This window comes from Sturnus vulgaris, chromosome 3 (genome assembly GCF_052056855.1).
Source record: "Sturnus vulgaris isolate bStuVul1 chromosome 3, bStuVul1.hap1, whole genome shotgun sequence".
In the NCBI taxonomy this organism is placed as follows: domain Eukaryota; kingdom Metazoa; phylum Chordata; class Aves; order Passeriformes; family Sturnidae; genus Sturnus; species Sturnus vulgaris.
This window is the reverse complement of record NC_142245.1, coordinates 85,516,985-85,543,781: the sequence shown is the minus strand read 5'-3', so window position 1 is coordinate 85,543,781 and position 26,797 is coordinate 85,516,985. Positions and strand designations below refer to the sequence as shown.

Below are 26,797 nucleotides of genomic sequence, written 5' to 3'. Positions count from 1 at the left end.
GTAAAAATTAAATTCTTCTGGGATTTGGGCTTAGGCTGACCTGGCACAAAGAACGATACAGTTCAGCTGAAGACCATCGGACAGTGCAAATGTGCTAAGGTCAGTTCTAGGGCTTCTCTACACAAAACTCAGTGGGATAATCACACAGGACCCTGGCTTAGGACTCTAACCCAGCTGTTGGGAATCTAAAAAGGAAGCACAACTAAAAGAATGATGCTCAACTTGGTGTAACGTTGAGAGTGAGCAGGGGACAACATGCTTTGATACTCCCCTGCTTGTTTAGCTTCAGCAACAGTGTTCTGTTAGATAGCAATGAGAGAAATGCTTACATATTATAAATGCTTACTTTTTATGCTTTGGAAGATCTCAAGCGTAAAAGTCTGCAATTGGAAAACCTACCAGTTCTCAAATTAGCTGGTGTGATAGGGTAGCTGGACTTGGTGCCAGCATCACACTAGGTCACAGAATAAAACTTAACCCTGCATTTCCATCTTCTTGAAGCGCCCATCTTCTGTGTAAGACACAGGGGATCAACAGAAAGTGTCCTTGGAATTTTTCCCCCCAAGCTCCAGGAAAAGAGGCCATTCCAGGGGACATGGCTAGTGTATCCTTATGTCCTGGCAATGCTTGGTTGCTAGAAAAGCTTCTCTATTTAGTGACTGGCACAGCTTACAACAGCCTTCAACCTGCTATAACATGCTCTGAAGTGAAGACAGCTGCAGGCAACGCTTACTTCTTTTGAACTATGCTCCAGTCTGATGTACCCATGCTGCCCCTCAGCAAGCTATCACAATTGCAGGCAGAGAAGGGAGGGCCTTGCCTGCAAGCTACAGCCTCCAGTTGTGAAGCTCTCTTACTTCCTTGTGAATGGGGCTGGTGAAAGCCTGCAGAGTTGGCTTCACATGGGTATGTGAGCAAGACTCAGCAGGACTTGTTCACAAAAGTTGACACCAGACCAAGCCCTTCAGATGCACATTCCTAAGCCCACTCCTCCCCTTTAGGGTATTTTATGCCAGCCACTCCCAGGTTTCCCCCTCACCTTAATTACCTTTTTGTAGGGATTAGCTGTGTGTGTGTGTGCATGCTAATGCTAGCAAGGGCTGTCAGTGTAGCTTTGCAGCCCAATCTCTTCTATGATCCTATAGCTTCAGGCTGCAGCTTTTTTTTTCCCCCAGTGTTTAAATGCAACACGTGGATATTAGGCAAGGGCAAAAATTTGCTTTTTCTTGTACACGAAACAAGGAAATGTATTCTGCCTCACCACAGCTGCCGCAACCACAGCTGCACTGCCAAACCAGATGCACTTGCTGGCCTCTGCCCCTTCCCTCATTGCTGTTCCTCCTCTAGAGTCTCTAGACACTAGTCCCGGAGTGGGGACTGCAGAGTCTCTCTCTCTTGAGGTGGATAAAAGAACCCTTGGTAAGTGAGCTGCAGCCACATGCAGAGCACTAGAGATGAGAGCTGGCATGATCCCTGGGGCGTATTGAACCGAATGATGTTACAAGGCAATCTGAGGAAGCACCTCCTTGCAAGTACACTAATACGCTGGAGTTAATGGTCCTTGCCTTGAAGTCCTTGTAAAGTCCCACTGGAAACTGGCTGGTAAGAGGGGCTAGGAGAGCAGAGACACAAATTGTTAGCTCCTAGCATGATTCAGAAGTATCTGTCCACATTACTGGTGTGAGTCAGAGCCTAGAAAGATCTTTGCGATCTGTGAAGATAACCCAAAGAATTCCAACCCTTGAGAAATCGTTTCAGACATTAAATTGGTCTTGTCTCCTGATCTGTGCTAATTTTTGGCGGATGCAGAATTCCCTGGATGAAGGTTAAACAGAGTGGCTGAACTTACCTTGCCATTGGCTTTCTTGTTGGTTGGTTTGATTTAGTTTTGGGTTTGGGCTTTTTAAATGCTTTTGTGGTGGGTTTTTTGTATCTTTTCGTGTTTCAAAAGGATTGAAAAGAAGTGGAAACGCTAACGGGTATTTTGGCTTGTTGTGCTGTGTAGAGGGTTTCTGTGCCAGTTACCTAGGAAACTGCTGTAGAATTGAATTTGGATGGATGTGTTGTCAACTGCAAGTGAGTACAGTGGCTTTTCAAGAGATGGGGAAGAGTGTAAAATGCAGAGAAAATATAAATGCCTGTAATGTGATTTCTGGGTAAGACGGTGGTCCTATCTTTTTGATTGGCATTTTGTAGGCACCCTGACAGCTGCACAAAGGGATTGCAGATGGACTGTATGACCATGCCTTGGCACCTGGGCTTGAATGCCCTCATGTTTGTATGCTGGGTTAGCATTCATCTAAATGTCAAACCATGACTGCAAAAAATAGTACTAAGGTTGCTATTAAGCATTTTGCCCATTTTATTACAACAGCGTTATGACGATACAAGGAAATTATAGCCTTTCTAGACATTTGGACTGCAGCAATGCACAACCATTTGAAAAAAAAATAGATATAAAAAGAACAATAAAAGACATTTGATGCTTGAGATGCATCTAAAGGCTTATGCAATGAACAAAAATGTGACTGCAGAACTTTTCCTGGAAATCATCAATAATAAACCTTTTTTTAACACAGCAGCAAAACTATGAAAAAGCAAAAAAGTGCTTCATTCTGGGGAAATTCTACTGATGTCTGTCAGTTCTTCCGTGATGGATAAATCTGCAAGTGGTTACTTATCTCACAAGAGCCTCAACTTAGAATGGTCCTTAGTTGAAAAGAAATAAGCAGAACAGTGGGGGCTACTTAGAACTCCCACAATTTCTCCTCTTCCCTCCCTCATTCTAAAACATACACAGGATTAACATTTGGGCTTACACTGAACACCGATTTCCTTGTATTTCTCCTACAAAGTGCACTTCAAATGGCAAATGCAAACTCCTAGTAGTTTATTCATGTTATGACAGATGTCACCAGTTGGCACAGCTACATGAAATCTTCAAAGGTTTGGTTTCTTCCTCCGCCCCCAAGCAGGTGAGCAAGTTTCCAGCCTTGAAAAGACAAGTGTGCTGCTTGTTTTGGGTTAGGCAAGTGCACCAAGTAAGAAGAAGCACTGCCCTTATTCCTCTGGCTAAAGCTCTGAGGCAGAACCTGCTTCAGAGCCACTTTCTAAGGCCAGCTTGTCCCTGCTCCCTGCAGCTGTGCAGCCACAAGTGTGTTTACATCCCCTGCATTTCACTCTGCTTCTCTCCTCTCAGGGGTCTAAAATGAATTCTGACCTTACCACTTCTAACTTCTGGTGTGACTCTCTGAGTGAGTGCTGCCCAGGCTCTACCTTCAGGACAGGATCGGTCCTTTGGAGCTGAGGGTCATATGATGGTCCCACCAGATGTTTGGTCAGCTTGTATTGTGCTGGCAAATGTACATGACCGAGACAGAACCCTTGTGGACATACCTGGATACTGCCCCTGCCTGCATTGTTTACCAGGAGGCCATGCTGCCCGAGCCCAGATGCTGCTGCTTCTGCTGCACTGGGGGGATAGACACCAGAGCCAAAAAGAAGCTGTGGTATCTCCAAAGTCTTATCTACTGCTTATAAGAATATAGAAACCCCTGATCACTATTTCTTCAACAACATCTTCAACAATATTTATACTGGAGATTACCCAAAACCTATAAAACTGCATGCTGATGGGCCTGGAGGTGGCTCCAGTTCACTCTGTTGCATCCAAGCTTTCCCTCTGGCCTCTGTGTTTGGAGATGGGCTGAAGTGACATCCAGAGCTGGACTCCCTTCCTCCCTGCTCGAGCAGATGTGCACACAAACCTAGGCAGACTCCTCTATTTCAGGCCCATCTGTAACCTGCGTAATGAATAATGTACAATGAATTTGTGGTCTACATGTTTATTAAGTGACTCAGTATTTCCAGTGGAGATTTTGTGCTCATGTTTTACTCACATCTCAAAACCCACTCACTCTTTTATTATCCCCAACAGCGGTAGGTGATAATAAATTATACAACTGCAGATGACGGTAACTATATCAACAAACAAATTGTATCAATTTTCAGTATGAGTTTCAAGCTTCGTTTACTGGTTGTGCAAACTCTGAAAAAGGAATTTGGGAACGCTGCTGCTGTTATTAAATGTTCTAACCGGGCTGTAATCCAAACCTTCCATAAGGCGTCTCTAAAGAAGATTTTTGCCTACTGCGTACCACTGCTTTTACATACGAGATTAGGGATTTATATACGTAAGAATAGAGAGAGAAATGTAACTAACAGAACAGTGACAGCTCTGTTTGTTACTCTGTGGAAAGGCTGAAAGACAAAAGGCCACAGTAGTGGATTTGAGAGCTAATCCCCCTCCACTGCATTTGTAGAAACACATTTGTACTTTCAGAAAAACAAAGGCTTGTAGAAAAGCGTCAATCAGTCAACAGTGCAGCTACATTCTGTGTATTGAAGCAAGCTCACATGCTCTCTAAATTACTCTGGATCCTATTTTAAGCTTAATAAGCTACTCAGTAATTTGTATGGCTGTGGAAAGATGTGAGTTCATACCACAGCAGCCATTTTGAAACAGCCAACAGACCTGTGGTGAAGGATTGACTTTTTGGGAGAGTAGTTGTAGTGGTATTTGGAAAGTTACAGTATCCTTTTCAAAAGGAATAGAGACTGTTTGTTTGGAAACTCAACCAACATTATCTATGTGATAATGAGACACTTCAATCATAGGAAAGAATGCTTAGTCTAATGTAAGTGTGGCTCACCATGGCACATGGTGTATTCTTGTTTCAATTAAAAACTTTCCATTTACGGTTGTCTATAGTCATAGGCTATGTGGGAAAATAGGCCTGGATCTCTGTCGCTTACCTGAGTGATCCTTACCATCTAGGTGCTGGATGGAGCATTACAGGTGAGACAGTGAATATCACTGAGACTTTCAGTGAGAGGACACCATCCTGCAGGCTCTGAATTTCTCCACATAATGATCCTGATCCCTCTGGATCTGGGACAGGCTGAAGAGACTCAGAGCTGACTAAGCTGCTGCGTGACTAAGTCTCCTGGACCTCATCAAACTCAATAACTAATACTTTTAACTGAGCTGCTGATCACCGTCCTGACATGCCAGCTGGGTTTTGCATATTTCATTGCCCATAAATATGGTTAGGGCTGTCATGAACCTTTTCAGTCTACTTCTTTTGCAGTTGTTCCCAGGGGTTGAGAAGGAGCCCTCTGCCAGTGGAGCTGAGGAGGTTTCAGCTCAGAAAACTCTTGGAAAAGGGCCCTCAGAGAGATTGAATTTAATCCCCTCCCTTTAATTGCTATTGGGACCTGGCGAAAGTACATATTTGCAATTAAGGTTGGCTGTTAAAGTGTTCTTGGAGCTTGACACCATTAACTTTGACACCGAGAACTTGAGGCCAGACCTTAGAGCATTTCCTCCTGCAACATGACCAATGTTTGCATGAATAAATAAGACCAATTACAAATATAAGTCAGTTCTAGTTAATCTGATGTTTCTTATCCATGTTCTAGACATTCTTCTCCATGTTTTTAAAGCAGCTGTCACTGCCCACTGCACTGGCAGTGCCCAGTAATTACTCCCCCAGCCAACCCTCCTGCCTTAGACCAGTTCTGTGTTCCCCTTGCTTCCTAAAGTCTTCCAGCTGAGAAGCAGAGCTCGTTACTGCCTGTCCCCCTCTCCAGCAAGAGCAGCCTCAGAGGAGATTGCTTTGTGATTAATTTACATGTCCTTGAATTGGGGGAAGGAGAATGGGGTACTTACAGCCAAGCCTGGACTGATTTACTTTTTGTCCTTATATTTGATTCTTTTATGGTATGAAACTTCAGAAGTTCGCATTTAAATGAACTACCCTACATTTGAGTAAACTACTCAACGTTTTATTAAAAAATATAAAGATGATTGTTTTGAACAGCGTGATAGGTTCACCTTGCTTTCATAATAATATCTTCTCTAGGAGCCAAATACACAAACAAGGGGAAGTGATACAATTACAGATGAAATTTTAAATAAGCTTTTTTTTGCCACCCTGGGCTTTTGGTCAAATCTTGCCTTCAGTTTATATGTCCTTTATATCAGACCTTTTTTATTTCTGACAGACTCATTTGATCTGTTTCTTCTTCAGATTTTGCATGCAAGAGAAGTGCTCAGAGGTATGGAAAAGTTACTCTTCCCTATTACAATAATGATATATAAATATATGTAATATCCTCAGCCTCTTCTGAAAACAGAGCTGGGCATGTTGTCCTTACCTTCCAAGGTTGCTGTTACTAAAACATCTCACACAAATGTACACTCAGTTTGCACAGAAATAGCCTTCCCCGTTTGCTTTTGGGTGGAAAAGGAGCAGACTAGTGTAAAGTACATAAAACCTGGTGAGACCACAACACCAAAACAAGCTGAACAAAAAATTGAGAGAGCACCTTTGGAAGTATGCCTTTACTAGTATAGGAAAAAAGTATCTTCTTAATCTAGGTTCACTGAACTGTTTTCAGAGAGTAGTGAACAGCAGACTGTTCAGTTTTAACTTGGGTCAGCAGCTCAATTTCAAATGTTGTGAACCTAATAATTTACCCTGGGCAAGTATGCTTAGTGCTCTGAGGAGGCAGGGGAGGTTCTGCAGGAGGGAATCGTGGTGATAGGCTGCAGTATGTTCCCAGGGTCCCAGTGAAGCAAAGCACTGCAAATGTCTTCCAGCTGGATCTGTGGCCACGCTGCCCCACTCTGCTGGGACAGGCTATGAGCAGAGTTCAAACATCCCCTTGCACAGGTAACAGGCAGAGTGACTGGCTATGGGAAGCCACACTCCCGTCTTGAAGTCAGCAAGCAAAGAGCAAAGCAGCCCATGAGCCAGGCTGGGCTGATGTGTTACACACACTGCTAGGCTAGGTGGCTAAACCACTATAAACTCTCTTTACTACAACACTGAAGGCAACAAGCTTTGGCATATCCATCCCTGTGCTGGGTACTGCTGTGAAACCTCACAGGATACAGCCCACCTGAGGTGAGAAGGACATCTCTGAGGGTTCAGAAATGCTCAATGTCACTCTTCCTGGAGACGTGGTAACATCCCCATTAGGTAATGGGGAAGTGCTTTTGGGAACTTCACCCTAAACTCTCTTGGAGTCCAGTTTTTATTTGAACAGTATTTCCCCTCTTGCTTATTTGTCAGCTTTAAACTGCAAATATGGAATTTTAAGTGGTTCAGATATGGAGCTGAGAAAATAATCTTTCTTTGGAGTAAATTTAGGGTCTTCATTTAACTCCATTTACTTAAATAACAGCTATTTTTTAGTCAACTGATTGTATTTATCAACCTCTGTCTGAATTATTAAGAAATTAGGAATAAAATAGTTTATGAATTAATTCTTACTTAATCCCTGTCTGGTTGGTCAAGCTCTGAGCAGGCAGGTTGGTAAAACCTCTGTCAAGCTGGCCTGTGATATATTCACCTGTGCCTGCTCTACAACAAAAACACTCTACAACAAAAGATCCCTCTTAAAATGAAAGGGTTAAAAAGATAATAGACTTCAAAATCAAGAGAGTGAAGATGTACTGTACTGTACTGCCAGCAAGGACTAAACAACGGCCATGCCACAACAATATGCTTTAATCTTAACATACAAGGTCAAAATCGGAACATTAGCCCCACTGCTGTACATCTTTTACTAGGAAAGTTTCCATTTCCTTCTTGACAAGTACAAATGTCTGTAACTGGCACTGTGAGTATGTGCCTTTTTTCAAGCCAACACTGTTTGTAAAATTGCTTTAAAAAAACTAAACCAGGAGTTAACCCCTTATTAACTTGAATTGGCGGAATTATTTTTCTTTTCAACAACTTATATTTACATTGCATGCTTTCTAACCTCTATGGCCTATTTTGCATATAGTTTTGCCTAATTGGTACTTCAGTCTGTAAGCAAATAATATTTCTTTTCTTCTACATTCATCCGTCTTCAGGAAAATCTGGTTTTACAGCCACAGAAAGGTTTTTCAGACTTAAGGACTCTATTTCACTGTAATATGATCGTGTTAGTGCCAAGATGTGTCAATTGCCTGAAAATATTGGTGTCTAAAGAGGCTGATTTTCTTTCTTTCCTATAATTAAATACTGTGCAGATGGAGTTAAGGATTTATTTAGAATAACTGAACTTTTTCCTTCATCTTTCTCACTTTTTTTTTCCCATTGTGAAGTTTTGTGCCTATTTTGCTTCCCTATTTTTATTAAACTACCTGGGGGCCACAGAAACATTATTCAGTTGTGGGTCATCCACACAGGAATGTTAGATAAAATTTTCTGTGAACACCACTGTAGAGCTGATATTAATTTTAAATATATATATTTTTAAATATATGTAACAGATTTCAAAGTAGTCTGGAATGAAGACAAAATAAATAAAAATACTTTTGTGGATTTTTTTTCATTAGATGGTTAACTTCAAAGAGGATAATTTTGTCAAGTATTTTGATGAAGTAGTTCTTGTTTTCTGAGTAGCTGGATTATGCACATCTCAGGATGTGCTAAGAGATGGGTTGTCCTGGGCGTGGGGTATGCTGTTTTTTTTCATGCAAGGCCCAGTAGCTTTGGTGACAGATGACAGTAATCTCAGGGAACTACCAAGGCAAAAGACCTATGGCTATGACGTTGCTGCTGAATGGAAGGAGATTTTTGTTCAATTTCCAAACTGGCTTATCCTCAAATGTGCCATTTTGTCTTCATAAATTTTGGGAAGAATCTGGAGAACGTTGCCAAGAGCAACCACTACATCTTGAGGAATTGGAAACAAAATACAAGAAGAAAATAGAAAAAATATTCCTTAAAGGAGATTGCTGTACTGTATTCAGTGCCTTATAATTAAGCACATTACAACTACCCTAGTTATCCCTCAACAGGCAAATGCCCTGGAGCATTAAATGTTAACTAAAGTTAAACTACACACTTGGTGCCTCCTCCAACGTCAGTCTGTGCTAACACTGTTACGGGTAGGCAGTGTCAACAGAGCACTACCCACTTTGTTCCTTCTCCTATACTCCATCAGTGAAGGGAATTTCCTGACATCTGCAATCTGCAATACTCTTCCCAAAGTGATGATGTATTTCCCTTTGATCTCCTTCCCTCTGGGGCCATACAGCTGGCATTGGGTAGCGATGGGCAAGCGGACCCTCTTGTAATCATGGCTCACTAACATATTCTGCAAAATGTCATCACTTGGGTCAAATGTGACCCAAAAGGTGGAGATCTGTGATTTGATGTGCAATCCTGTGTAACTGGTGTAAATTTCACTGAGGACCTGAAAGGTTCATCAAACATGGAGGAAGACTCACGTACACATTGATGTGGGAGAGAAGGATGAAGGGTCATCCAAAAAAGAATGACCTTATTGGGGATGAAAGTCTGAGCAATGGCTCACACTCAGTATTATGATTGGACCCTCCTGATTGTCCTTCCAAATGACAAAAGGCTGTTTCTGTATTGAGAAATCAATTTATAACTCACTTTCAAACTCTGCTACATTTGAGATGCTTTGGCTCTATGTTTTGCTCTTCAGGCTCATCCTTATTAAAAAAAAATATTCCAGAATTATTTTCCCATACTTGGACAGCTATATGGGCTGATGCTTCCAGACTCTCCCCCCAGAGCAAGTTCTCTGAATTCATACAGCTCAAGTGACCTTTCCACTTCACAACAGTGACAAAGATTCCCAGCAGTAGTGCAAGCTTTGTGATTGGATGCATATCTGTACATGAATACTTATTTATATACAGATCTATACATATGCTATACACACACACACACACACATACACACACACAGAATATGTATGTGTGTATGTATAAAAATACTGCTTGGAATTTCACTTCCCATCTTCCTAAGCTCTGTGTCTATATAAGTTATGGAAATTCTGGCAAAACTCAAAAAGTGACAAGCATATTTTATATTCACACAGCTCATCTGCTGAAGTACGATTTTAAGAGGCCCTAGCTATTTAAACACTTACTGTAAAACGAATGAGTAGATAGGTTTCTGGATTAGGATTTTTGTCAGGTTGTAAATTTTTAGAGATTGGGACTGTTTGCTTGATTTTGTGCACAGGCAATAGATTTTGGTCCCTAGGAGCTGTCTCTGAAAGAGTAATTATAACCATTCCAAGAACTGAGAAAATGTACTGAAAATTGCTGTACTATTTAGTTTCCAGTTTAATTTTGTGAAATTTTCCAGACAGCTCTTCAAATAATAAAAGCAATAGCAAATACCTTTTTAAAAAATAGTAAATTCTCCTTTGATAGGCTTCTTTGACAAATTCTTTAAATAAACCATCCAATGTCTCAGGGCAGAGAAAGCTGTAAGTTCTGTTACAGATTCAATTGTTACTGCTTTTTTTTTAAACAGGCTGCTCAGTGGCAAGAAATATTTCAAGACAAAACCCCATCCAATCTAGCCAATACAATCTTCATCAAATTGTTGTTAACATTTGATAAAACTCTCTTTTCTGTTGGGTGAATGAATAGCTCTAAGGGGTCTTTCAGTATTTGCCTCTGGTTAGATAAACATTTGGGATGCTGTTCAGATCAAGACTGGCAAACCTGAACTTGAGTGTCTTTAAATCTTAAGGTATTTGAGCTGTGAGCTTAACAGAGAAGGCAGGTCAATGGAGCCAGTAGAGCCTAAAGCTCACCAGCCATGGGAAATGAAATTCAGATGCCTAGGAAGTTGGAGTCACTAGAGGTACCACAGACACCCAACAGCTTCACAAGGCTGGCAGATCTGATGTGGGATGTGACACATGGCATATCCCATTGTGCTTAGAACAACATAACTGAAGCCCAGCTGTACACCATGAACCAAGACATGCTCAACTGCTCTGCTGGTTAAGAGCTTTATGCTGTTGCCTGTACCTGTAATTTCAAAGCATTTGAAGAGCCTTAGGGCTGCCCAGACATTGGTAAGAGGCTGGCAGATATGATCCTTGCCTTTCTGGAAGGGCAGCTGAAACAGCCAGCTCATATTAGGAAGCATTTCAGCTGCCCATCAGTGACCTGTTGAACTGCTCCCTTGATCTCATGGCAGTAGTGGGAATTGGGACCCCAGTACATCTATAGAAGCCTTCAATTATCTAAGTGACCTCACAGCCCTTTCTGTACCAGTCTGAAGTTTTCCAGTAATGTTTATGCAGCTACTTCATTCTTCTACTATTTATCCACCCGCTGCCCTGCATTCTCTCTCCTGTGTATATGTACTTTGGCTTGCATATTTTGCCCAGACATTTTTAGACTTACCCAGCATCTTCTCTGCTGGCTCACATACTCCATCCATAAACTTTCCATGCTGCCAACCAGCTTCCCATCAGAAACTTTCCACATGGCTCTCAGGCAAGGCCTGAGGAGCATTCTTCCTGCCATCCCGCTTCTCTTCCTTGGGGGAGACCAGAGGCTGGAAAGCAGCAGAGGCAGGAGCTGGAGGTACCACCGTATTCCCTGGTGGCCATTCTTTGCTGGGCAAAGGACTGCAGAACAGCTTCAGCTACAGTCTTTCTGGCAATAATCTCATACAATGTATAAAACGCAATGGGTTTGGGTTTGTTTCTGAGGAAGATCATAGATAGTTTCTTGTAAAATATAATATATATTGTATTTAAAGACATCATTAAAACTAAAAAATTCTTGGCCTTTCTTTCCCAGAGAATTAAAAAATTATTAAGCTGGTATTACTGGCCAGGCATACCAGGTCAAGCTGGGCTAAAAATTATTTAAGGGACTAAAATATACTTACAAAATTCTATCCCTTTACCTCTACATATCTATATATTTATTCAAATGTCTGTCACATTCCCATTGAGGCAGCAGTCAGTAAGTTTGAGCTCTGCAGTTGAATTCCCTGGAGAGATTAATTCTAGCAATAACCCAAAGAGGAAATGGAAACAGAAGTTAACTGTGGCCAGAAAGAAAGAAAGAAAGAAAAAAAAATAGAAGCAAAGAGTACTGTTTATGGAGTTACAGTGTCCTCTGTGCATTCAGACTGAGATGAACCTGTCACAGCATTATAAACTTTTCTGTAGGCTAAACAGTACTTTCCAAGCAGCACAGCTAAAGAAGAGTGGTACAGTAGAGAAGGACCCCAGCCCCTGCATAGCCTTCCCAGAGCACCCTGCCAAGTCCTTCTCTAGAATATTTACCTTTCACCAGAAAAAAACCATTATTAATCTTTCATCTCTGTCTCAGTTTACTTCTTCATGAATGCCCAGATGATTTCTCCAACTGTCCAGACGAACAAATCCAGATTCTGTTCTGAATGTTTTATTAGATTTCTTCCACGTATATGTTAATGAGCTCTGAATGTTATATTAAGGTATTTTCTTTTTCCAGAAATAATGTGGTAGGGTTCTACCCTATTTGACTTTCAGTTAGGCCACAGTCTTCTCAGATTCCAATTTAAAATTACCATTCTAGTGTTAAAGGTTTCCCAGGGACTTGTCAACTCCACAACAGCTTCCAAACAATGGTATCTTTTCTATTTATTCTTACCAAGTGTGCAGATATCAGCATTGAAAAAAAAAAAAACAAAAAAGAAATTAAAAACACAGAGAGAACAAACTGTGGGCCCAAGGAATGACATTTACAGCAATCATGATGAATTCAACAGGCTCATTGCTTTAATTACCATATGAGACATCTTATTTCTTTTGATTGTCACAGTGCTGTGGCAACATCTGAGCAGGAAATAAAACCAAGATTTTTTTTAAATGAGAGCTAAATTCATTCAACACAATTGAAGATACTTAGAAGCATATGTCACCCTAAGTTTCTGAACTTGGGGTGTTGTTGCACAGTAGTTGCTTCAGGTTTTGGACAGGGAAATAAAGTCGCATTAATTTTCTGGTTGCTGTGGGAGGTCTATTGCTGGTCTCCATCTCAGCTCATATAAAGGTAGCTCATGTGCTACAAAGCCACACCTGCAGCAGCATGGAGAGTGCCCTTCCAGACAAACAGAATCCAAGAAGTCCATGCTCTTCATATTGGAATTTTTATTCTACAACTGCATTGTAAGATGCTTAAAGCTTTGGCTAAGAAAGTTTCCATTTGCAGTATTCTGGCCCTACAACTTCAGTGATTTTTCGTTTCCTGTTTGTTTTACTGAAGTATTCCTATGATCTGTTTTGCTTGTGACCCTTCATTTCAGCGTGGCTGCTGCATGCAGATTGGTGACACAGGACCACAATACAGCTCATAACTCAGGGCCAGATTAGCAGCAATCTGCAGTCAGACTTCAATTAACTGGAGGGATGATGTTTCTTGACCGTCTGGTGTTTAAATGAACTGAAAATCAAAACCCTGTTTTTCTTGGTTCTCTTCCAAATTGCACACTACAGTTTGCCTCATTAAAGATTAAAACAGATGTCAGTAAAAGGGATAAATCTGAATCAAATTTGAGATCCAAATGATCCTGAATTCATCATTTGGGCTTTTCCAAAACATAGGAGAAAGCATTGAACAACTCAGATCCATGGGATGAAAGTAAGAGGGGCTTAGGAAGACCCTTCCTTCATTTGAGTAGCTCTATAAACTGTCTGTGGGTGGTGAGTTGCAGCTGAGGTGCCTGCTGTAAATCAGCAAAGGTGCCCCACAAGGTGTGGGTAGATACGGTCCTGCAGAAATAACTTTCCACCTTGGCCATGACCCAGAGTCACCTGGATACCAGAGCTTAGGTGATTTTATCTCTCTGCAGTAGATTGTAAAACAAACAGAATACTGCAGCTGTCTTTTGCAGCTTAGTGTCTGAATTGAAAAGATGAGAGAGGAAAACCAGGCAGAACACAGAGTTTCAATGAAATCATTGCAACTAATCTAATATGTAGTCGTAACAACATCTAGGTGCCTACTCACTGTATGGAATATAGATATAATAATGAGAAAAACTGTTGGGGTTTTGTTTCTTGGGAACATCATTTTACTTCACTGTGACCTTCTCAGCTAACTTAATAAGCCAAATATCTTTATATGAAAACAGCTTCTTAGTTTCCACACTAGAGAATACACTGCCTTATCACTTACTATAATTTTGATTATGAAACAGTTGTTTTCATAAGCCTCACTTTTCTGTTGCTTGCAGCTATGAGTAGTCTTTTTTTTCAGGCTACCCACTTCTTCAGTAATAACACTTTATGCAGGTGAGGGTAATATATTTTAAAGAAGACCTCTTTGATCATGTTCCAATGAACGTTTTTCAAATTTTGTCATTGATTTTGTTAGTTGCAGACGTTGGACATGTAGTTTGTAAATATATAGGTCAATGCAGATGCCTTGTTTGACTTAACATTTCTTTTCCAGTGTAACCTTTTCTTCTGGTCACAAAGTCTTATGGTACCACTTCAAGGGAGCCAGCTGCCTTAGGCACAAGGGTTGCTGGAGCTCAGATCTCCTGTAGGTTTGTGCCCCTTGATGGCTTTCCCTAGGATGGAGAGGAATACCTTTGGCCATGGAGAGTAAACCGTCTTAAAAATAGTTTTGTACATTATATGCGAGTATTTATGTCACTTGTATTCTCCACCTTTCATTTTTCTGCCAAAGTTGCAGATCTGAAAGGTGCATTTCCCCTAAGGTCCCTCCAAATCTTGGTCTTCTGGTCCCTACTGTGCCTACACTCTCCACAGGGGCTGACTGTTCCCACTACTGCACTGTAACTCTCCAGTGGCACCAGGACCCTTTGAAAAGCCACCAAGATGTAGGCCTGATTTCACTCTGGAGCTTAGCAGGTGACGCTGAGCTTGTGGGAGAGTAGGAGGCACATCAAGCTGAGAATACAGCTGGCCAGAAAATGTTTGACATTTTGTTTTAGTACAAATGTTCTCTTATTAAGAACATGCTTTGACTAGTATTTGAGATTTCTCCTCCTTAATATTAATCATGAGGTGAAGAATTTGCACAATTAATTTTCGTGATACATTTTTAAAAATGCAGTTAGAGCCATCCATGATTTTATCCTGTACCACAGAGGGCTGTGAGGAGGAAACTCCAGGTGTTACTTAGAGGTACATTCTTCTGAGTGCTTTCATACGGTACTTAAAAAAGTGATGTTTATAAAGTCCCAGCAAAAGACTGAATGTCCTTTCTTCAGATTCTGTGAAAAGATAATTAGATAATATTGTAGATCTCAGGCTATAGCCACCACTGTCTGCACTGCCTCCAGGCCATCTAACATGGCAATTTCCTCTGACAGTGGCTGATATATCTGACAAATCTGTGGTACCTTGCCTTTCTCCGGATGCTGTCACCCTCACCTCTCTCCAGCCAATATCTGCATAGGGATGAAATGGGTTTTCCAGCCCCATGAATAAAGGTTGTATAGTTGTCTTTTTCTCAAAAATCCAGTTTGTACAATCCTAAATTCTCTCATTTTCCACATTGATGACCACCCCATCCTGAATACTCAGGCTCTCTGAGAGAGAAGGACAAGAAATTTCACTTCTGAATCATAGAATTTTGTTAAAATACATTAACATTAAAACGTGCTATTCTGATAGTTGTATTAAAATGCTATATAGTACTTGAGCTCTCTCTCTGTTTGGCTTCTGCTTCAATGTACAGGCTGTCCTTTCCCAAAGAACCAGGAGCAAACTTGAGGTGAGAGGTCGGAAAGGAAGGTGGGTGCAGTAGTTTTGCAAACTAGCCAGCCACTTGAAGGAGCTTATTAGTTCTCTGAAAGGACACAGTGCTTGTTCACAGTTCAAAAGATAAACAGAAGGTAAAAAAAAAAAATAAAAGGAACTTTGCATAACAAGAAAGCTCATCAGGGCTCGTGGACTTAGGGATGTCAAGTATTCTCTAACACACTCCTTCTTGATGAAGGGGAGTCTTCCGTCCAAAATTCCTTTACCCTGGTTTCCTGTGTCAGATATTCCCAAGGACTGGTCTTGTCAGTGAAGACCAGTGCAGAGAGGGCATTCAATAACTCTGACTTCTCTGCATCCTCTGTTGCCAGGGTCCCCCCTCCACAAAGTAACAGGCCCACATTATCCTTAGTTTTCCTTTTGTTTTTGATGTATTTGAAAAAGCCTTTCTTGTTGTCCTTGACATCTTCGACCAATTTTAATTCCAGATGGGCCTTGACCTTCCTTGTCTCATTTCTCCTTACTCTGACAACCTCTCTATATTTATTCCCAGTGGCCTGACCCTGCTTCCATCTCCTGTGTGTTTCCTACTTACACTTCAGTAATGACAGGAGTTCTTTATTCATCCTTGCAGGTCTCTTCTTCCCTTTGCTCAATTACTTGCTCATCTGGATGCATTTTTCTTGAGCCTGGAGGAAGGGATCTGTGACTATCAACCAGCTCTCTGGGACCCTTCTTCTCTGCAGGCCCCATCCCCATGGGACACTTCCAAGGAGACCCCTGAAGAGGTGGAAGTGATCTCTCTGAAGTCCATGGTTGTCATCTTACTCGTTGTCCTGCTCCCTCCTCGCCTGATACTGAACTCCACAGTCTCACTGTCACTGCAGCCAAGGCTGTGCCCAACATTCACATCTCCAAAGTGGCCTTCCCTGTTAGTGCAGTAACAGCACACAATTCCTTGTAGGATCCTCCACTATCTATGCAGGACATTGTCACCAATGCTTTCCAGAAAGCTCCTGGACTATTTGTGCTTCATTGAGGATCAGTTGCAGCTTATTGTCAAGCTATGTCATTAAAACAAGTTATTTAAATTAATTTTAGGGGAAATATTTAATAGTCTGTAAGACTTTTGAAACTCTCTACTGCTTATCAAAGACCCTTTATTTCCCTTTTCTGTATGCTTGGGCTGCACTTGTCCACATTCTCTGATGTGAATCTGCCCCATGGCTTTGGACTGTAGCACCCAGAAAAACAATAACAGAGGCCTCAAATTCTCTTGTGAGGAAAAACTCCCTCTGTTATCAGATCTGAAAATCATAAGCATTTTCAAAATCCTGAGTATTAAAACACTTGTAAGTAATCACCTTGGAACACAGATGGTATTTCCCTTTTTAAATTCAGATATAATTTTCCTCATAGCAAAATGAATGTAATTTTAACTTACGCGATTTTATTTAATTTTAAGAATACAACATCCATTAGAAAGCACATTATAGTGTGTTCTGCCAGAAACATCTCCAATATTACAGAAAATAATACTGTTACTTCCTTCTATGATTTTTAGTGCTTTTTTCCCCCTTGTCTTTAAACATTTTCCAGTAAAAGATGGAAGATGAAATAAGAAGCTCCATACAATTTATGCACCAGGATAAAGAAGACCCCTTTCATATTTTCTGTTTTGACTTCTTTATGTATTTTTTTTCCTGAAATTGTTTTCTATTTGTCTCAAATTCCTTGAAGAGCTTGAAAGTCGCACTGAAAAAGAAAATAGTGTTCTGAACAGAAATTACAAGAATTAAAAGATCCCCTGAACTGAGAGGGGAAAAAAGACTGTACGAACAGTGGATAATGGGTGTCTGTTCTGTGATCTTCTTTCTAATTCTAGTTTGACTCACTGAATACTTTTAATCAAGTTAAAGAATCCTCTTTTATTCCCTGATTCAGGGTCTGTGAAGGCACTAGTCTTTTCCTGCTTTGCAGAGCTTTTGAAAGAGACACATGAATGGATTATCACAGAAGTACAAGGCCAAATTAGTAAAAGTCTATTAGGAGGCAGTGAGTGTTTTACTCTTAGGGAAAACAACTGTGGCATATAGTTTGCACTGGGACTGCATTGTAGGCATTTTCACTTTTACATCTGTCGCTGAAAACTGCAGAAGACAGCATATCAACATAGTATTAAAAATATGATGGAGATCTTTCCTCTTCATTCATTATGAAGAAAGATATAATAGAAGAAATAAAAGTGAAGGTAAATTTTCTAATTAAAATATATCTTGTATTCAGCATTTCTTGTTGTAAATACATAAAGACAGAGATTTATTAAGGAAAAACTCATTGCAACTGCATAAGCCTTCTCTGCTTTAAGACCAGTCCTGTAAGGGAGGATACAATCTGCTTACTCTGACAATTAACTTTAATTCTCTATCTTTGCCAAACACAAATATTTAAATCGCTGGTAGTCTGAAAAAGATGTACTTTCTCTGATAGGTCAGCTAAAAGTCTTTATTGGGTTTAAAGTAGAGTTCACCAACTTTCTTACTGAGACACAGCTTAATAAAAATCAGTCTTGGAGGACATACCTCCTTGGCTTTGCAGACACGTACGCAGACTGCTTCTCCCAGTCCCCAGCACAGGCCTCCCCCTCGCTGGTCAAGCAAATGGAGAAATAATGTTATTCTATTTTTAGCTTCCTTTAATGAGATTTATTGGATAGACAGGAGTTCAAAATCCCACAGCATTGAAACTGCAGCTCTTCTGGTGCTGTGCTGGGCCCCCTCAAGGCCTATAGATGTCACATTGAAAGCTGCTGAATTGCCCCAGGGAGGAGCTGGATGGTATCAGAGTGGTAGCTTCACTGAGATACTTGAACATTTCTATGACAGCCATGCATTTAGGTGACAGCTAAAAGACTTAGTGAGCTCCTGTATTTTGTTAAGTTCACCACTTGTAGCTGTCTCCTGTACTCAAAAGCTTGTTCCACACCTCCCTTAGTGCTGAGGTTTTGTCATTACATAGTGCTAAATACAATGAATCTCTGGAAAAATCTGTGTTAAGGGTCCTGCAGAGCCTGCTGGCTTTTGCCAGCTGAGAGCTCTCCATTGGGGAGTGACCACATACTCCCCAGGAGAGCTGGAGACCTGGAGCGGCAGTGCCAGCAGTAAGCTCTCCTAATTAATTGTAACTATACTGCAATCTGTTAAGGAGCTGTGTGATGGCAACTGAACAATGATAACTGGCACTTGCTGATGCCAAATAATAAAAAGCTAAATTACGTGTTTGGTCGATCTAGTATTGGGGGAAGAAAGGGAAAAATACCATATGTTGTTTTTAATCTTTTTAGAGTTGTTTTATGTTCCTCTCAGGAGTACTTTCCTTTGCAGAATTCCTTTGTAATAAATTATTTCCCTTTCAGCCTGAATGCACACTATGCAGTACCATATTAGATATTGTTTTCTTTTTTGAAATATTGTTATTTAGCAAGTTTCAGAATTCAGAGGAAAAAAAGTCAAGGAAATTATATAGTACATGATACCTAGGAGATTTACGAAAGGAACTCTTTTAAAAAAAGTTTAAGAAAGAGAGCTGAATTAAAGCCTTGAGGAAAGATGTTCTTAATGTGCCTGGGAAAGGACCATGAAGAGAGGCTGTTTGCATGATAAAAATTGTCTCTAGAAGAGAATCAGAGCCAAGACTTTGAAGTGTGGGTGCACAAGAAGAACTGGAATGATTAAATGGGAAAAGATACAGATATTGGGATTCCTTATGAGTTACCTTTAAATACTTTTAAAAGGAAAAAGTGGCTATTATGAGCAAATATGGTGACCAGTGAATAGTAATAATAATATCTTGCTCACATTTAGTTTTATTAGATTAGGGGGGCATGGTGGGGACATCACCCTAGGAATTTGCACAGATGGTAATTATTATGTATGCTTTTTTATCTGGATTTGATAAACAGTTCTTGCTTATTTCTCAAGTTAATGCACATGAAAGAGAGAAGACAAGACCAAAATCTTGCAGATATTAAAGTGGGGAAAAAAATGCTGAGCAACCACCTTTTTAGCAAACAGTGCACTTTGGAAAAGCAATAAACTACCAACATGGGCATATGTTGTAGAGGTTTCCTCCTTAGCAAGGGCAAATTTATCCATGAATTGCAGTGAGAAGAATATTGCTGCTGAATCAAAACCACAAAAAGAAAGAAAACACACATGAAAGAAGATAATAAGTGGTTGGAATATCAAAATTTGATTTTTCAGGAAGAAACTCCTGATCTGCAGGGCCCCCCTCAGTTCTCCAGATTTCAGGCACCAAGAGGGATCCTTTTGTTTCTTTGCTGAGGTCCTTTGGTGAGCGGGGCACTCACTGATAGTGCTGCATGGCCTCCAAGCAAAGGGGGTCAGGCCCTCCTGGGTAACTCCGTGGAGCTCTGGAGATTTCCAGCAATCTCCATTTAGCTGCCAGGGCAAGAGGGGACACTGCCTGTGGAACCATCGTCTCTGCACCCTCCATTCTACCAGGCCACTGGTTGGAAAATCTCTGTCAAAACTCTCTTGAAGTTCTATTTAGAGTTTTCTGTTCACAAGACAGAACTTGCTTTGAATGGAAAATTTATATTTTTTTCTCTTCCCTCTAAAGACTAAATGGCAAAAGCCGAAACGTTTTGGCCAGATGTGTGGAAAAAATTCATTTGGCCCTGTTGCCAATGGTTTGTGGGAGTCACTCCTTGGCTGTCTCATACCTCTGCTGTCCTCACCAAGCTGCTGGATGACGGTGTCTCCTGAAATGCACTGTGGCAGCGGTTCTGCTCTGGCATCTCTGCAAAGAAGAGAGAGTGCATGAGGGAAGAGCCTGGCTCCAGGAGCAAACAGTGGAGAGCTCCTCTGCAGCAACACATTTGGGCCATATGATCAAATGTCTCAGGTCTCCAGATTTTTGTTTAAACAGATAAAAAGAGGACTTAGGAGATAAAAAAACACCTTTCCAAGCAGCTCTGGTGAAAACTGTTTTTTTCGTTTTTTGGGAGGAGGACAGTGAAAGAATCATCAGCTCATAGCAATGCTCTTGCTCAGATGCCCTAAAGTTCATTCTCTCCTATCTCCTCTGTTTGTCTTTGCTATAGACTTCTAAATGCAGCAGCAAGGTAGCAGATTTGATTTTTCACATGCTGAGATGAAGACTATTCATTTCCTATTCCCTAGCAACTGCCTATATAAACAACTACCAGGTGAGCAATAAAAGTGGGCTTGAGAACTAAAAGCAAATTAACATTGTAAATAAATAGATTTTGGACCTGAAGTGCTTCAAGAGAAGCAGATGAAGAGTTAAATCCAAATGGAAATAATTGTTTTTCCCTTTCATGAAATGCACATATGTAGTGGAGGAAAGCACTAAGTCCAGCCATTTTCTCAATTTTATCTGCAAAATTAATCAAGTTTAGTTATTTCACAAATGCAGAAGTACTGCATATTTTGACTCGTGTCATTTTGCTTATAGTTTTTCCATATGTGTTTGTGCTCCCAGTTTCCACATTCACTTTTCAGTTCACCCATCTTGGCCGTGGGGCTGCTGCATCACCAATGCCAACCTTGCAAGCACATCCATACATCTGGCTCAGAGCTCTTTGAGGAAATTTACTTTTCTCCTCCTCATGTCATGCCTGAAGGGCTTCCCAGCCTGTGGATGTGTGGAGATCACAACCATAGGTTTTAAAGATTCTGTAATACATAAGGACATGGAGACTTTATCCTCTAAATTTCCCTACATTATTACATATCATAAAATCAAAGAATCATTAAGGCTGGAAAAAACATCCAAGATCATCAAGCCTAAACTTTAACTGAATACCACCGTGTCAACTAAACCATATCTCAAAGTGCCATGTCTACTTGGTTTTTTTTAACACTTCCAGGGATAGTGACCACCATTTCCCTGGGCAGCCTGTTCAAATTTACCACCTATTACCACAAAAATCAGCATTAGCAAATAGGCCTATGCTTAATAAAGGGAATATGTATCTCCCAAGTTTTAAAAATTTCTCTCAGCAATTACTAGTATGTCAGCAATCAATAAGACTAGCAATCAATAGTATAGCATCTATCAATGGTATAGCAACAATCTACTAGAGTGACCATCATTATGTTAGTAATAGCCAAGTAGCTATGTACTGTTACAGGTTACTAAAAAGTCTTAATTAGTAAAGCAACTTATCAATATAACAGCAGATATACTTATTGTAGATTACTTATATGAACGTATAATGTCAGTATTAAACAAATTAGAAGGAAACAAACTGTCCAAAAGTGGGAGAACAAATCATATGAACTCCAGAAGGGGGTCCAAAGGGAACCAACAATGTAACAGTCTTACTTTAGAGATGGAAACTGAGGTCAGTGAGGCACCCCAGTGACAGTCCAAGATTTCATACAAAGTTCTTGTGGATAATTCAACCTGTTTGGGGAATGAAAAGTATGTGCAGCACAGGAAGTTGTCAGAGAGAAAACAGCTCAATTTTGGATAAAAAATAGAAATAATGTTTGTATCACAGAGACATAAGAGTACTTAGGGCACCACTACTCTGAGCAGCCAATAGATGTTAGTTAGTGGTTTTCATCTGGAGCAGATGATAGATAATAATATTTTCTGTTCTTTTTGACCAATTTTTTTTAACTGTTATCATTTTTTTGCTGATAGAACAGCCAATGGCACCTACTAATTCATACTTTCTCAGGATGTTTCCCCATTTTTCCAGATTATTTGTCACCTTTTTAGATAAAAAAATTGCTGTTACAATTCCTTGCTTTTTGCAGTTATTGATGATATCTCTGGAGGTTTCCAATTTCTGGGTACTCAGGTGTACTTCAAAGATGCCAGATGAACACTTCTCGAGAATGCTTCTGGTCCACAGGTTCAAAGTCCCCACACTGGCAGGCATTTCCTCTGAGAGTATTTTTCCAGTAGATATTTTCTTCTGTTAAGTAATTTTCCCCTTCTAATCAGGCTGTCTTTATGGCAGTTCCCATCACCTCACCAATCAGTGTCACTGTTTGGTAGCCACCATGTTAAGGCTGCAAGTTGCTAGGCTTGTTTACCTTGAAAGGAAAAAGAATTATTCAGGATATTGGCTTGCCTACAAGTGTGAATGGATGTTTTTTCAATTTTGGATTGATGTAAGAAAAAAAAAAACAAAACTAAATTAAGCAGGAACTAGCTTGGAATAGAGAAAAATGCTGCAAAGATTTCTGAGAAAGTCTAAATGCTAAATCCTGTCTCTGCACAAGATACAAAAGCAGGTGAGTTGAGATTTGTTCTTTGGTTGGGGCTTTTTCTTCAGAATATAAGTTACGAAAATTTTTCCTTTATATCCTAGCCAAAGATCTCTATAGAAAGAATATTACAGGAAAATGTGTTTTGCCTACATTTTCCAACTATCCCTTTTCAAAAAGAAGCTAGTTTTTTTTTCTTTAATCTGACTTTTTGTGGTTAAAAAAAAAAAGGAACATAAAAATAGAAGCCCCAGGCTAAACTGTTTTACATGATATGAAAATGGAGAGCAAGACTCTCAGCTCAGGCCTGTTTCAGTTCTCCAAAGGGAAGGAGGTGGGACTGTGCTGCTCTTCAGTTTGCCATTGCAAAAGATCTGGACACAAGCAGATATGGTGCAAATTTTGGAGGTATATTTATCTCATTTCTACCCAAAAGTGATCAAAAGGTGGGAGCTCGAAAGTTAAGTTTAAAATAAATCATTGTCTTAAAAAATGCCACATTTCATTTCCACTAAGCAGGTTGTTAAATGACAAATGAGCAACATTTGATGATAAATAAACAACATGAAGGTAGGAGGGCCAAGGCTGTGCAATGGTCAGCTAAATCTCTCTCATGTTGTGTCAAACAACTGAGAAAAAATACTGCAGCATAAAGAGGTAGTAAATCTACTTCTGTTTCTCATTCAGAAAATATTCTCAGTGCTTCACTTCTGATGGTTGTCAGCTTGATAATGCTGCTGAATAATTGAATTTTCAGCTTTGGGAAAAAATCAGATTTATTTAGTAGGATTCTTTTTCAGACAGAAAACAAACCAACACATAAGAAGCAGCAGGATGTGATGCCAGTCAGAGTCATAGTAACTTGCATCAGGCTGTTATCAAAAACATGCAGGTAGCATGCAGGCAGCTTATCTTCCTGCAGTTCCATTAGCACAGGAGAGGTTTATTCCTCATGCACGTTTGAACTCTTTGGCAATTACCTTAGATGTGAATTTGAGGACTGGGTTATTCTCTAAAAAGAGAATTTTTGCTGTGACTGGGAGTCAGATCAAGGGTTCCCTGAGTAAATTCCTCCATACCTTTATGGGTATGTGTTTCAGATCTTGATTTGGACTGATGAAACTTGCTAATTTGCATTAAGTGTCCAAAAGTGTCTTTAGGTAGGTATCTGTGTAAATAGTCATTATGATGGATATTAAATAATAGAAACAGCATCTGAATTTTAGATAAATGGTAGGCAGTGATTGAAAGCAGAGTACAGTCTGGCTGTCTGCAGGAATTGTCTGAGTGTACCAAATGTCATATTTCTCTTATGCATCAAGCATTGTACCCCTTTGGGGGTACAGAAATGTCAATTTCCAATCTGTAAAAATATAAGGCGCATGAGCCACATCCCATTTCAGTGTTAGCAATCATACTAATGAAACTGAATCTGATTTTCAGGCATGTGAGGTTCAGAAAAAATATCATGAAATAGATCTGAAAGTATCTATGGTGTAAAGAACTAGATTAGGAAACAGGTTATATAAACAATAAAGATTTTGTCAGAACATTTGCCTTTTTCCATGATGGTATATCACGCTGGGAACATGGGCCACCAAGGAAATAAAATTCTAAATATATTTACAGAGTGATGATGATGAAAAAGACAGTGCTGTGCTGATAAAATCTCGGCGGTAAGCAGGAAAAGATGCTTTCTGGTCATAGCACAGAGGAATTCACACAACTGAGACCCAAGCCAAACTTAAATGAAATATTTATCACAGCACACAGATAAGTTTTAAAGTGCATTGTGTACAAAGCAGTTATGTACAAAGCATTTCCAAAAAGTCAAGGATGAGTACAAGGCAATTGAACTGAGCATGGATCTCTAGGCCATGCTGGCATTAGTAAGATCCCTCTGTAGCACTGAAATACAAACTTGTATAGGGAAATGTGATTTGGAATAGCTCCGTTATTTTCTGTTTCGTTTAACACTGTGTATTTTTCGTTAAGTGAATGTGAAGCATGAGTGGCAGAAGCCAATGGCCAGTTTAACTGTAAAAGGTTGAACCTGGGACCTTCTGTCCCTGTGATCACCACCATCCCATTTGGTGCCTGATAGGTTGTGTGGTGGTGGCTGAAGAGCTGCGCCTGCTTAGAGCACTCCTGAGACAGAGCTCACCCCAGTGTAGCCTCCCCTGGGGGGCTACGTGGAAGTGTCTGATGGCTCCATACCAGGAAGAGTAGGTGGTGGCTTACAGGTGGCTTACAGAGGCTTTGCTCCTCTGGTAACATGCAGAGGGGACTGTGCTCTTTTCCATGCCTGCATTCAGTGTCACAGTGCATCCACACTACCACATCAGTAAGTCTAACAGGCTGTTTCACAGCTGGGTGTCTACAGCATCCCCATTACCTTTGCACTTGATGCCAGAGAGCAGGACTGACAAAGGAAGAATAAAATATAGGGATCCATAGATGGAGTAGGTATAGTGTGCAGCAGGACAGAGAATGAAGCAGAACGTGAAAAAAAAAGTTACAGTTTATTATTAATGTATATTTTGCCAGTAAAGTTACTTTGAGGGTTTTGCTGCCCTCATATCCTTAAATAAAATACAGAATATAACAATGTGGGTGGACAGTGGCTTGCTCTAACTTTTTCATAGGAAGTAGAGTGGCAGATAAGACAGAAAAATGTGAGGTTTTTTCCCCAAGGTTGCTCTGGTCAGAAGATAAAACTGTAGATTCTAAGGAGGGAGAAAAAAACACTGAAAATAGAATTCAACGTTAACCCATGACCTGAAAGCTGTGCTTTCACATTGTACTGCAGTAGACGGTTTTTGATCATCATAGAAGCAATATATATGAGCCCCCATAGAACAAAATCAGCTTGTGGGGCTGCTGCTTCCTAAGACAGAAGATTTTGAAAAAAAAACCCAAACCAAAACAAAAGCAAGAACAAACAAACCCCACAAAAACCAAAACAAAAGCAAACAACAAACAAAAAACCAAAAATACCCCACCCCAAAACCTAAAACAATTGACAATTTGGGAAGAACAGAAATTTAATGAATAGTTTTAAAAGAGCTTCTGAAGATGCTGTTGTGGGTGATACGCATAAGGCCAGGATATGCTGATAACATTTGAGATAAGTTCACCCTTGTTCTTCCTGATTAGAGACAGAAATCTAAAGTGGATCTTTGTCATCCCAGTAGCTGCTGTGCTATGGAGCCTTTTGTCTGCCAAAAAGGTCCAATTTTAGAGGAAGAGGAAATACCTGTGCCTCTGGCTGCCCAGGGAGTTAATCAGCAGGTCATGACCCAGGGACGCCCAACCATCAGTCCCTGCTCTGGTCAGCAGTAAATGTTTTATACAAATTGGAAGCAGACTGACCTGTTGATACTGAAATTATCTTCCTTTAGATTATCCTACATACACTCTGTTGTGGAGGAAGCAATAGGAGGGATTTGAAATGCTTCTCAAGTCCAAATAAAAGTCTTAACAGATGGTAAGAGTATTTTTTTTTTCTATTCTTTGTACACCCTCCATCATTTTGACTAAACATACTCAGCTCATATTTGGAAATTGGACTAATTCTAATTAACACAAATTTTAATGGAACAGGGTATTTCGTAAATATTATGAAGAGATTTCATGTAAAGAGGAGAGAAGGCTCAATAAAATAATTAAAAGCAGACCAGAAATCCAGAGAATTTGAGTTGTATCTTCATCCAGGTTTCTTCTCTCATCTTCTTGCAGCAGATCCTTCTTTCTGTGGTTCACAGAAGAATGACCAACTACCTGAACTACATCTGGGATTTAGATAATTCAGTCAAGGTCTCCACAGGTTGTTGGACACTGTACACCAGAATTGTGCTGTTCTGCTCCATTCCCAGGTCTCTTCCCACCTTGGAAATCAGGCATTTCCTAGCTGAGTTCATTTGATTTGCACTCTCACAGAGCATTATTTCCTGAAT

At 40.2% G+C, this 26,797-nt stretch overlaps 1 long non-coding RNA gene across 1 annotated transcript; it reads left to right on the top strand.

Moving 5' to 3' along the window:
• Positions 1-1,461: 1,461 nt before the first annotated feature.
• On the top strand, positions 1,462-26,797 carry LOC148224461 (uncharacterized). Its single transcript, XR_015802902.1, has 3 exons — positions 1,462-1,602; positions 26,243-26,328; positions 26,580-26,797. It is a non-coding gene; the product is annotated as an uncharacterized LOC148224461 (long non-coding RNA).